The sequence below is a fragment of the Salmo salar genome, chromosome ssa23 (genome assembly GCF_905237065.1).
Source record: "Salmo salar chromosome ssa23, Ssal_v3.1, whole genome shotgun sequence".
NCBI classification, from domain to species: Eukaryota; Metazoa; Chordata; class Actinopteri; order Salmoniformes; family Salmonidae; genus Salmo; species Salmo salar.
In genome coordinates, this window is record NC_059464.1 from 4,943,196 (window position 1) to 4,955,279 (window position 12,084).

Below are 12,084 nucleotides of genomic sequence, written 5' to 3' on the forward strand. Positions count from 1 at the left end.
CGTGAATTCATAAAATAGAGAATTGTCACAAGTCAAATTTGTAAAATGTATGTTTAGTGTTTAGTTCATCATTCTTAGTCGTGTTCTCAGTGGAACTTGACTTCAAATTAAACTCATGAATCTGATTAATATTATACCATACAATCCTTAAATGTTTAAAAGCCAAGTTTATTACAAGTGTATTAGAAGCACATGCAATGTCAAGCTACAATACCTGGGTATGTGTCAAGCTACAAGTAGTAAGTATTTGCACTATATAATACTCTGCTTAATGCTAGAATGAACCTTAACTACAGTGGAAAGCATTTAGGGGTGACTTCAAGTGGGTGCAGTCTACTGATCTAAGGAAATGTCTTGTACACCTTGTGTTTGCTGGGAGTATTACTGTTTGAGGAAACACTTGTGGTTATCCATCCTAATACAGGAAAGTGTAGTGGCGGTACGTAACAAGTAGCTGTCCAGATGAGGAATCAAAGCCATTTGTTACTTCCACCATTCAATTCAGTAGGAAAACTATAGTACTTTTTTATCTTAATGAACTGTGCAAACATACAGTGTGGTTCCAATGGCTTAGGCTACTTGGTTTTAGCAAGTAAGAAAACACATTTTTTCAGCATACATGCTTTATCCAGACTTACAGTCAGGGCATCGTAGCTCAGCATTCAATCTTATCTTTTCATCAAAGTGTAGGCAAACTTCTCTTAATTTCTTTTTAGCTCACTTGGCTTTCTTCTCAGTAATAGGAAGTGCTGAGTAACCATGGTGGAATAACAGTAAGCGATGCACATTTTCAACAGTTCAACTATCTTTACAAGATATTCAATTGACCATGAAATGTCTCGGCAGAGTCGCCACTCCTTTATTTCAAGACAAATTACTACTTAAAATAAATGAATACACAGACTTGATCTGCACTTCCGATGGTACAGAAAATAGATAAACCTAATAATAAATTTGAAACAGCCTTAAAGCCTCAGCCATTAGGCATACCAATATATCATACAAAGATGAAAAATCTGTAGTTTGAAAACAGCAATGTAGTGCAAAGTTTGCCATTTACTTTGCTTATTAAATAGCACATATGTTTGCAATATCCTACACAGCTTACCCTACCATGGCCACACAATACATCATTTAGTTTGAATCTGAAAATATGCAAAGTCATAATTGTACAGAAATAAAGCTATAAATATCATAATATAAAACGTTTTAAAAGATTGCTTAAAAGTCCATTCAAAACACATGTAAACTTCAAATGAAAGTGTTACATGTAGGGGAGACCGGGGATGGTTGTAATACTTTTCACCTTTTTGTCAGTTTCCCAGAGATCGTTTATGGTAGGTTATTCAAAACTTGATACAAACAACCTACATTTGTCTTTTAAAAATGGGTGTGGTTATTATTCAGTACATGTAAATAAACTGCAAATGCATGGTGTTGTCTTAAATACAAGGAGTGGAGTGTTACAATTTACCCCATGGTCTGGGTTAGTTGTAACAGCGCTTGGGGTGAATTGTAACAGATCGAAAAAGTGCATAAATCATGACATGCAACTAATTATTGAGACCATGAGAGCAACATTGCCATGTTTAGCATTTTGTTTGGCAGAAATAATAATAATTATAAATACAATGTTTATTATTTTACCCTTCACTAAATGATCTTTCTCAACCAAACAACAAGTAGGCTAAACTAAACACCTGTACATTTAGTTGTGACAGTGGTATTGCTGTCCTGGGGTACAGGCTTGGCGGGCCCATAATTGGCATTCCTAGCATGGCACCCAGACCTCCTTGGACCTGGAATTGTTAAAGTGCTCCATGCACACAATGCAGCAGTTTTCCTCGTTGGAGGAATCTGAATCTTCTGGTTCAATGTGCTTTGTTTTGGCTTTTTTCTTAGGCAGGACAGTTTTTTGTTGTTGTTCAGTGTGGTTTGTCTTAGCTTGCTTCTTTCCAGATGTTTTGTTAGGCAGGGCAATTTTTAATTTTTGCCTTCTGAGAGCTTAACTTTTTATGCTGTTCTTCCAGTGCCTGCTTGACGGGGTTTCTTCTCCTCTTCCTACCCCTTGTTGTAATTTTCCTGGGCCCTGCTTTTGGGAAGGGGCATACATCAGCTGGGTTGAAATCAGAAGAGCAATCAGGTGTTTCTCAGCCACAGCCTGATACATGTTGGGAGGTGCCTGGAAGGCAGCTGGAGATGTGGCCTGGAAGGCAGCTGGAGATGTGGCCTGGAAGGCAGCTGGAGATGTGGCCTGGAAGGCAGCTGGACATGTGGCCTGGAAGGCAGCTGGAGATGTGGCCTGGAAGGCAGCTGGAGATGTGGCCTGGAAGGCAGCTGGACATGTGGCCTGGAAGGCAGCTGGAGATGTGGCCTGGAAGGCAGCTGGAGAGGTGGCCTGGAAGGCAGCTGGAAAGGTGGCCTGGAAGGCAGCTGAGAGCCGAAGGACTGGAGAGGTGGCCTGGAAGGCAGCTGGAGATGTGACCTGGAAGGCAGCTGGAAAGGTGGCCTGGAAGGCAGCTGGAAAGGTGGCCTGGAAGGCAGCTGGAGAGGTGGCCTGGAAGGCAGCTGGAGAGGTGGCCTGGAAGGCAGCTGGAGATGTGACCTGGAAGGCAGCTGGAGAGGTGGCCTGGAAGGCAGCTGGAGAGGTGGCCTGGGAGGCAGCTGGAGAGGTGGCCTGGGAGGCAGCTGGAGAGGTGGGCTGGATAGCAGTGGGAGCGTGGGCATAAATCAGCTGCCTTCAAGAGATACTCTGACAACTTCTGATCATCCATGAAGACCCTGTTTCCACTACGGTAGCCTATATGAGGAAGCTCTCTCGACCCCTTCTCCAGTAGCTTCTTTCTCTCTCTGCAGAATCTGTGCAGAGTCACATGACATATGACATATGCCATACAACTTTAATGTCACCCCATATCCTTTCCCTATAGAGGAAATAGAGTAGTCAACATCAAATCAAATTGTATTTGTCACATGTGCCGAATACAACAGGTGTAGCGCCTTAACCAACAATGCAGTTTTAAGAAAATAGATTTAAGAGAATATTTGCTAAATAAACTAAAGTAACATTTTTGTTTAAGTGATTCACTGTGCACATGCTCAGTTCAGTTCTGAACTCTCATGCGAAAACAGCAATACCCTGTGATAAACTCTGCAGATTCTATTGACAGGAATCTGATTTTGAGGTAAGAAAGTCATTATTTTGACCAAATTAGTTTTTGTGATGGCATCAACTGCTTTGTAGTTCCATTCATCAAACTTATATTAGGTTTATAATCAGTCTATGTAGAGATATTTGATGCAAGTTAGCAATGCTAAAGTTAAGATTTAGCTAAAATAGGGTTAATTGTAACAACTTGTGTGAAAATGTTACAACTAACCCTGAGTGAAATTGAATGTTTTTGGCAAATGTTTTCTTTTACTTCCAGCCGGCCTAGATCATGGAAAAGAAAGACATACAGGGGAGTACCTCCTCATGATGTAGCAGAGCATGGGGAGACAATCGGATCGGTTGCAGCATGCTATTCACCTGCTATTCTTTCGGGGTGAAGATCTTAGAAATAAAGGTGTGGCGGAGGTGTGTCTACATATAAGCCGTATACCCATGAATAAGGTCCAGCGAACCTACCGGTTCGGAGTGGAAAAAGCATCTACTTCATTTTTTTCCCGATAGAAAAAACATCATTCTCCATGCAGTGTAATTTATAAATGGATAACATCTATTGATAAGAGCTACGTAAATCAGCAATCCGTTTGGAGAAGGGGATTGTAAATATGATCCCTGTATAGATTCATGTGAAACCAGCCATATAGAAGCCAACTGAAAATCATATCAACATGACATGGATTGCGGCCCCTTTTCCACAGTGAATAGGCTACAAATAGCTGTGCCGTTATTCAGAATTTTAATTGTGTGCTCTTATAATTTGTGTGGATGAAATTTGGACACCCAAGCTTATAGGCTTCTGTCGGGCTGAACCTGCCGAGTTGATGTATGCGCTTTAGAATATTTTAAATCTTGGACTTTTCTGTTTTATTTACAATCTGTATGATGTTAATTAGCCACTATCGGGAGCCATTGTCAGTAATACCCACATACATTTATAACTGTCACTTTAGTGTTAGTTTTCTTAAATTTGTAGCTAACATTTTGCATCAATAGCACTACTGTATAATAGAGATTCAGTGTCATCTTGGTTAGCAACTCCAGTGTATATTTGACCTTGTGTTTAAGGTTATTGTCCTGCTGAAAGGTGAATTGGTCTCTCTGTGTCTATTGGAAAGCAATCTGAACCAGGTTTTCAGCTAGGATTTTGCCTCTGCTTAGCTCTCTTACGTTTATTTTTATCCCCCAAAGAATCACTAGTTCTTGCCGGTGACAACCGTACCCATAACATGATGCAGCAGCCACCACCATGCTTGAAAAAAATGAAGAATGGTACTTAGTGATGTGTAGGATTTGCCCCAAACATAATGCTTTGCTTTCAAATGTTGTTCATTTGTTTGCCAATTCTTTAGCAGTTTTACTTTAGTGCCTTATTGCAAACAGGATGCATGTTTTGGAATATTTTTATTATGTACAGACTTCCTTCTTTTCCCTCCATCATTTAGGTTAGTATTGTGGAGTAACTATAATGTTGTTGATCCATGTCACGTTCGTCGTAGGAATTGGATCAAGGCGCAGCGGGAATGTGTGAACTCATCTTCTTTATTTGAAGGAACGTGATCACAAAACAAAAATAACAAACAATGACGACGAAGACAGTCCTGTCAGGCTAAACACTAAACATGGAACAACTACCCACAAAAACCCATGAAAAAACACCCCTACTAAATAGGACCTTCAATTAGAGGCAACGACGAACAGCTGCCTCCAATTGAAGGTCAACCCAATAAACTAAACATAGAAATAGAATAACTAGACACAGACATAGAAATAGACTAACATAGAACATTAACCAAAAAACCCCGAAACACATAAAACAAACACCTCCTGCCACGTCCTGACCAAACTACAATAGCACATAACCTCTTTACTGGTCAGGACATGACAATCCATCCTAAATTTTCTCCTATCACAGGCATTAAACTATGTAACTGTTTTAAAGTCACCATTGGCCTCATTGGGAAATCCCTAAGCGGTTTCCTTCCTCTCTGGCAACTGAGTTAGAAAGGACGTCTGTATCTTTGTAGAGCCTGGGTGTATTGATACACCATTCAAAGTGTAAATAATAACTTCACCATAACCAAAGGGATATTCAATGTCTTCTTTATTTTACATTTTTAACCATCTACCAATAGGTGCCCTTCTTTGCAAGGCGTTGGAAAACCTCCCTGGTTTTTGTGGTTGAATCTGTATTTGAAATTCACTGCTCAACTGAGGGACCTTAAATATAATTGTATGTGTGGGGTACAGAGATGACTATTATTGCAAACAGAGTGAGTCCATGCAACTTATTATGTGACTTGTAAAGTACATAACTTATTGACTCAAGAAATTTCAGCTTTTCATGTTTAATTCATTTGTAAACATTTCTAAAAACATAATTTCACTTTGATATTATAGGGTATTGTATGTAGGCCAGTGACACAAAATCTCAATTTAAATTCAGGATGTAACACAACAAAATGTGGAAAAAGTCAAGGGCTGTGAAAACATAGGGGTGTTTTTGAAAAATTGATGCCTTGGTAATTCGGCTCTACTGAACAGTTATACTCTGTGAATGGATGCAAGTGCTCAAAACTCTGACAACCCGATGAAGCATTTTAAGAGTCAGAGATACATTATATGAAATGCTTATCAATCACTTGTTTGCTACAGATTTGAATGTACACTACCGTTCAAAAGTTTGGGGTCACTTGTTTTTGAATGAAAAACACTTTGTCCATTAAAATAACATCAAATTGATCAGAAATACAGTGTAGACATTGTTAATGTTGTAAATTACTATTGTAGCTGGAAATAGCAGATTTTAATGGAATATCTACATAGGCGTACAGAGGCCCATTATCAGTAACCATCACTCCTGTGTTCCAATGGCACGTTGTGTTAGCTAATCCAAGTATATCATTTTAAAAGGCTAATCCCCCATAGGAGAACCCTTTGAAAACCCCTTTTTGGTTCCAGGTAGAACCCTTTTGAGTTCCATGTAGAACCCTTTCCACAGAGGGTTCTACATGGAACACAAAATAGTTCAACCTGAACCAAAAAGGTTTCTCCTATGTGGACAGCCAAAGAACCCTTTCGGAACCCTTTTCTCTAAGAGTGGAGACTATTTTTAGAATTCAAATTTTAAGTCGAGAGTTTATACAAAAAAATGCTATAACTTACCACACTTGATTTCAACTTCATGGGATGTGGTATAAATAGTTTCATTGTTGTGAATAATATTTCCAAGACAAATGTACTTTTTGAAGGGTTCCAAATTAGTCAAGTTGATAGACCCATTGTTTCCTGTGACTAAAACAAGAATATTAGTGATTTCCTCCTTTGAATGGATATCTATTTTTTAAATGTATGGTTTCATTCTCAATTGAATAAACATGAACTCAATTGTCATATGTAAATTCATATGACATGTGGATTTACAATATAACTCTTACAATATAACTCTTTCAAATATTTGTATGTACATATTCTTATTCATTCCTTTACACTTGTGTGTATAAGGTAGTTGTTGTGAAATTGTTAGGTTAGATTACTTGTTAGATATTACTGCATGGTCGGAACGAGAAGCACAAGCATTGCGCAACACTCGCATTAACATCTGCTAACCATGTGTATGTGACAAATAACATTTGATTTGATTTTAAATAATGTCCAGATCGTCATTGTTACACTTTGGCCGCTCAAAATGAAACACGGGAGTGGTTGTGCTGTGATCAGCCTACAGACAATCACTCATCTAAACTTTGTCTTACTGCAGTCGGTAGATGTACAGTACATTCAGAACTTTCACATGTACTGCAGTGTAGATTCATGCTAAATTCACACATACCATGCTGCAGTTTTGCACACAACAAGAGGTTTTGGATGTACAAGTAACTCTGAAAAACTGGTATTAGCCTCAGATTATTATTATAGTATTATAGTCTTTCACTGGAACTATTTCAGAGAACCACACAAGGACAGTGGCGATTAAATACTTTACATCACTAATCAGGTCTGTCCGTTCTTTGAACATGAGCGGACCAACTCTGTCACAAGTCTCCTTTAAAAGCTAGTCCTCCAAGTAACACTCACCCACAGGCAGACAGTTTAAAGGGACTTGACGATCTCAGAGTTACTCTAGTTAACCCTGAGAAAGTTACTGCATTTGGAATGATCTCAAATAAGTTTGATTCATCAACATTATTTTATATGCAATCCTGCACCCTTGAAGTGTTTTCTTAAGCCTTTATGGTGACTGCATCAGGATACATTTTCCAAAAGAATTCCATATACGTTAAAGGTGAATTTAGGCCCCACAGCCCATCCCCATTAAAATAAATAACAACCCTCCCATCACTCCCATCCCCTGGGTATCATACTGTACTTACATTTGGCCAACTCTATGAGCCCAGTCCACAGCAGCAGGATCTTCAGTCCAAAGAGACCGGCCATATCCAGGAGCAATTATCACTCTACCCATACACCATATGTCCTAAAGGGAACACCAAAGGAAACAATGTATCTGTCTTATTATGAAAAAAAAGAGAAGTACTTAAAAAAGCTATTTTTCTTTATGTTTGTTTTCTCTCCGGTCATATCCGTGGACATAGCTTCTTGAATGTGTTCCCCTAACCCTCATTTCTGTTCCTCAGCGTGACACAACAAGTGATTTCACAGCTTGCTGAGGCTCTGTACCTTACCTTACTTTACAGGAAGTCCCATTTCTTCTATGCCACACATCCCGTTCCCTCCACTTCTGCTCTTTCCTAGATACACATCAAATATACACAAAATACATGTTATAAGTTTGTTAGTGCAGGCCAGCATTAACTGTGTTTAGACATTTGAGTAATATTCAGAGGAGAGGGCCAGAGTAGTCTGGTCTCACAGTCAGACATAGCTGATTTGTCCATAAAACCTAAAAAAAAAATAACAAGAGGCTTTCTGAACTCACAAACAAGGATTACTTCCATAAAACAGAGTTATGTGGTGAATATTATAGTTGGTCCTGTGTGGCTCAGTTGGTAGAGTATAGTGCCTGCAATGCCATTGTTTGTTGGTTTGTTTCCCGCTGGGGCCACACATTCGAAAATGTATGCACGCATGACTGTAAGTCGCTTTGGATAAAAGCATCTGCTAATTGGCATATATATTATTTTTTGCCTGTTTCTTTTCACACAAAAGCAATTATTACGGATACATAATGTTTTCACATTTCAACTCTGTGGACCTGTTGTGCTTCTTTTGACAAGTTAGGTGATACATGTGAACATGCTCTACTACTTTGTACTGACAAGACAGCCATCTTTGCTGAACGTGTGGGTAGTTATACACTGGGGACTTTGGGGTCTGTGACACATTATGAAGCCTGTTATGGTTTCAGCATTTTCCCTCTTCTTCTGACTCCTCTCATTATTTTAAAGTCTATATTTGAAAAGAAGAAAAGTGATACAACTCACATACTAGCCAACATCATGCATAGGTCTTCCTACACCTACATTACACATTCAATAAATGTATCTATAATTTTTGTTTTTGCATCCCACACATCATTTATTTGGTATCTCTCTCTGGCATGACCATTTTATCTTGAAGTAAAGTTAATCTCTTCCTTTTTCTCCTTCTCTGAAAAGTACACATCTAAGTGTTATATCTGTTCTTAGTCTTGTGCGGTGTATGGTGTCTGTTTAGTCACATCCCTCAGCCCTGTTTATACACACCAGGAAGGGATGAAAGAGGAGAAAAGGAGGAGAAAACCTTCGCGGGAATGAGATAGTTCCCTCTGGGCCATCAGAGTACAGTAATCATACAGTAAGTGTCAAGCTGAAGTGAAGCGGTGTGACAAACAAATTAACATGTATGGTAAGATATGTAACAATGACTCAAACATATTCATATGTAACGTCTTTGAGTGTGAAGTCTTTCTGTTGTGTTATATTTGAAAAGAGCGGCTTTTATTTGGTATCTGCTAAAGAGCAAACAAACACACCCACCTGAAACCCGGGAGATGCTACATTTCAACTAATTAAAATACAAAAATGTAGATAGACTCTTACCCGTATACATGGATGAACGCTTCTCCCTATCTATCATCATGGATGCCATGGTTTCCCTTAGTTTGAAGACATAATCTGGATACAGGTGTTTTATAACTATGTTCTCTTTTTGACTCCCTACGCATTTGCAATCAAACTCTGCTTTCACCGGGCATTCCACTGATGTCAAAACTCGGTCAACTTCTTCCTTGACAACAACACTGTTGATTGCCATTTCTTCCCCATAACTGTCATCAGAAGATACTACAATGTTTGGTTCAATGAAAATGTTTTTACCTAAATCAGGAATTTCCTCATCCTCTGATTCATTTTCAGAGTCAAAGTCAGCACGGCCCGATCGACCTCCAGAAAGTAGTCCATCACAACTTTTTTCCCGCTGATCTTGCCGAAAGCACCTGTTAAATTCAGGGCAGCAATGTTGAGCGCAGTAGCAACACTTTAGCAGTTCTCCATGATATCTTTCAAAATAGCAGCGGTAACCAGGATTATCTACACCTACTGGGCAGCTCATGTTTTAGACAGAAGCATGCTACATGGCAGACCAGTCCAAACTCATCTCTCAGCATGTCCAGCCCATCCATTATCTCAGCCAATCATGGGAAGGTTCCTGACTTTTTCCAAGGCTAAACCAACTAGGCTAAACATTTAACAATTGTATTCGTATTTACAGATAGCATACATGTTTGTTATTAAGGCACATGAAAGTTCACGTGTTCCAGAAAGCATTTACTTTTTTTTTTACATTCAAATGCCTCTCCTGTGAAGTAGTGACAACTTCCTGAAACGGGTCACATATATGAACTTTTTTCTCAGAACATTTAGAAAAGGTAATTTGGGGATTCCACAAGGCATCAACACAGGAAATATGTCTCTCTTGCTGAGTGGAAATTGCAATTATGATTATTATTTGTTGTATTACTTGAAATGCACTGGTATCTTCAAAAAGAATATAAACAAGACCAAACCAAAGACTCTACACCTGTGTCATGTGTTGCATGTGTAGCACATTTGGAATGCGAGAAACTCCTCAGCCTGAACTGTCTCCACTTGCCGCAGCAAATAGCTAGCTTTTCACGTGGTGCAGACTGGTAAGACGCTTCAGGAGGGCTGTCACATGTGCTAGCAAGGCAGAGGTCCTTGGTTCGAGCCTCAGAGCTGAATTAGGAAGAGCCAAATCAGGAAGTGGTACTCGATAAGCAAGCAGTGTGACATCCTTAACACATGCAGACACATTTGAGTGGGTAGGCCCTTTGGTTAGCGTTAGGGACAGACAGACATGGCTTCCAGAATGTATTTGAAATACTTAAAGTAATGATGGACTGTCATTTCTCTTTGCTTATTTGAGCTGTTCTTTCCATAATATGGACTTGGTCTTTTACCAAATAGGGCAATTTTCTGTATTATACCCCTACCATGTCACAACACAACTAATTGGCTCAAAGGGTGGCTACATTGAATAGTCTCAAATATGAAATATATTTTTGGTTGAACACTTTTTTGGATACTACATAATTCCAAATGTGTTATTTCATAGTTTTGACGTCTTCATTATTATTCTACAATGTAGAAAATAGTAAAAATAAAGAATAACCCTGGAATAAGTAGGTGTCCAAACTTTTTACTGATACTGTACGCAAATGTGATATTACCAGGGGTTTTCTCATAAATTTGCAAACATTGCTAAAAACTTGTTTTTACTTTGTCATTATGGGCTATTGTGTTTAGATTGATGATACAAAACTATTTTTAATCAGTTTTAGAATAAGGCTGTAACCTAACAAAATGTGGAAAAAGTCAAGGGGTCTGAATACTTTCCAAAGGCACTGTATGTAGTCAATATATACAAGAAGCTGGCATTTGAAATGTCAGTCGTCTCATCTAGTTGGATTGCAAACCAATTTGATGTGCGGGCTGTCTAAAACCTGCATGTGTTTCAATATCATTTGCCATATCCTGGTTTCTACGCATGACAGTGTCATTGGAATGTGTGATTTCACTGATCTTTGGAGCAACAGTAGGGCCTCAAACCTCTCGGCAAGTATCCACGACTGAGGGCATGACCAGCTTTTCAACTAGAGTACCCCTACCGCGGTCAATAGCACTGCACCCCCAGCAGCTACACGCCCAAGCCTTCCCCATTTCTCCTTCTCACAAATCCAGTCAACTGATGTTCTGAAAGAGCAGCAAAATCTGGACCCCTACAAATCAGCCTGGCTAGACAATCTGGACCCTTTTTTTCTAAAATGACCCCTATAACTAGCCTGTTCAACCTCTCTTTCGTGTCGTCTGAGATTCCAAAAGACTGGAAAGCAGCTGCTGTCATCCCCCTCTTCAAAGGAGGGGACACTCTTGACCCAAACTGCTACAGACCTATATCTATCCTACCCTGCCTTTCTAAGGTCTTCGAAAGCCAAGTCAACAAACAAATTACCGACCATTTCGAATCCCACCGCACCTTCTCCGCTATGCAATCTGGTTTCAGAGCTGGTCATGGGTGCACCTCAGCCACGCTCAAGGTCCTAAACGATATCGTAACCGCCATCGATAAGAAACAATACTGTGCTGCCGTATTCATTGACCTGGCCAAGGCTTTCGACACTGTCAATCACCACATCCTCATCGGCAGACTCAATAGCCTTGGCAGTCTCTATAGGGGTGCCACAGGGTTCAATTCTAGGGCCAACTCTTTTCTCTGTATACATCAATGATGTCGCTCTTGCTGCTGGTGAGTCTCTGATCCACCTCTACGCAGACGACCCCATTCTGAATACTTCTGGCCCTTCTTTGGACACTGTGTTAACAACCCTCCAGACGAGCTTCAATGTCATACAACTCTCCTTCCGTAGCCTCCAACTGCTCTTAAATACAAGTAAAACT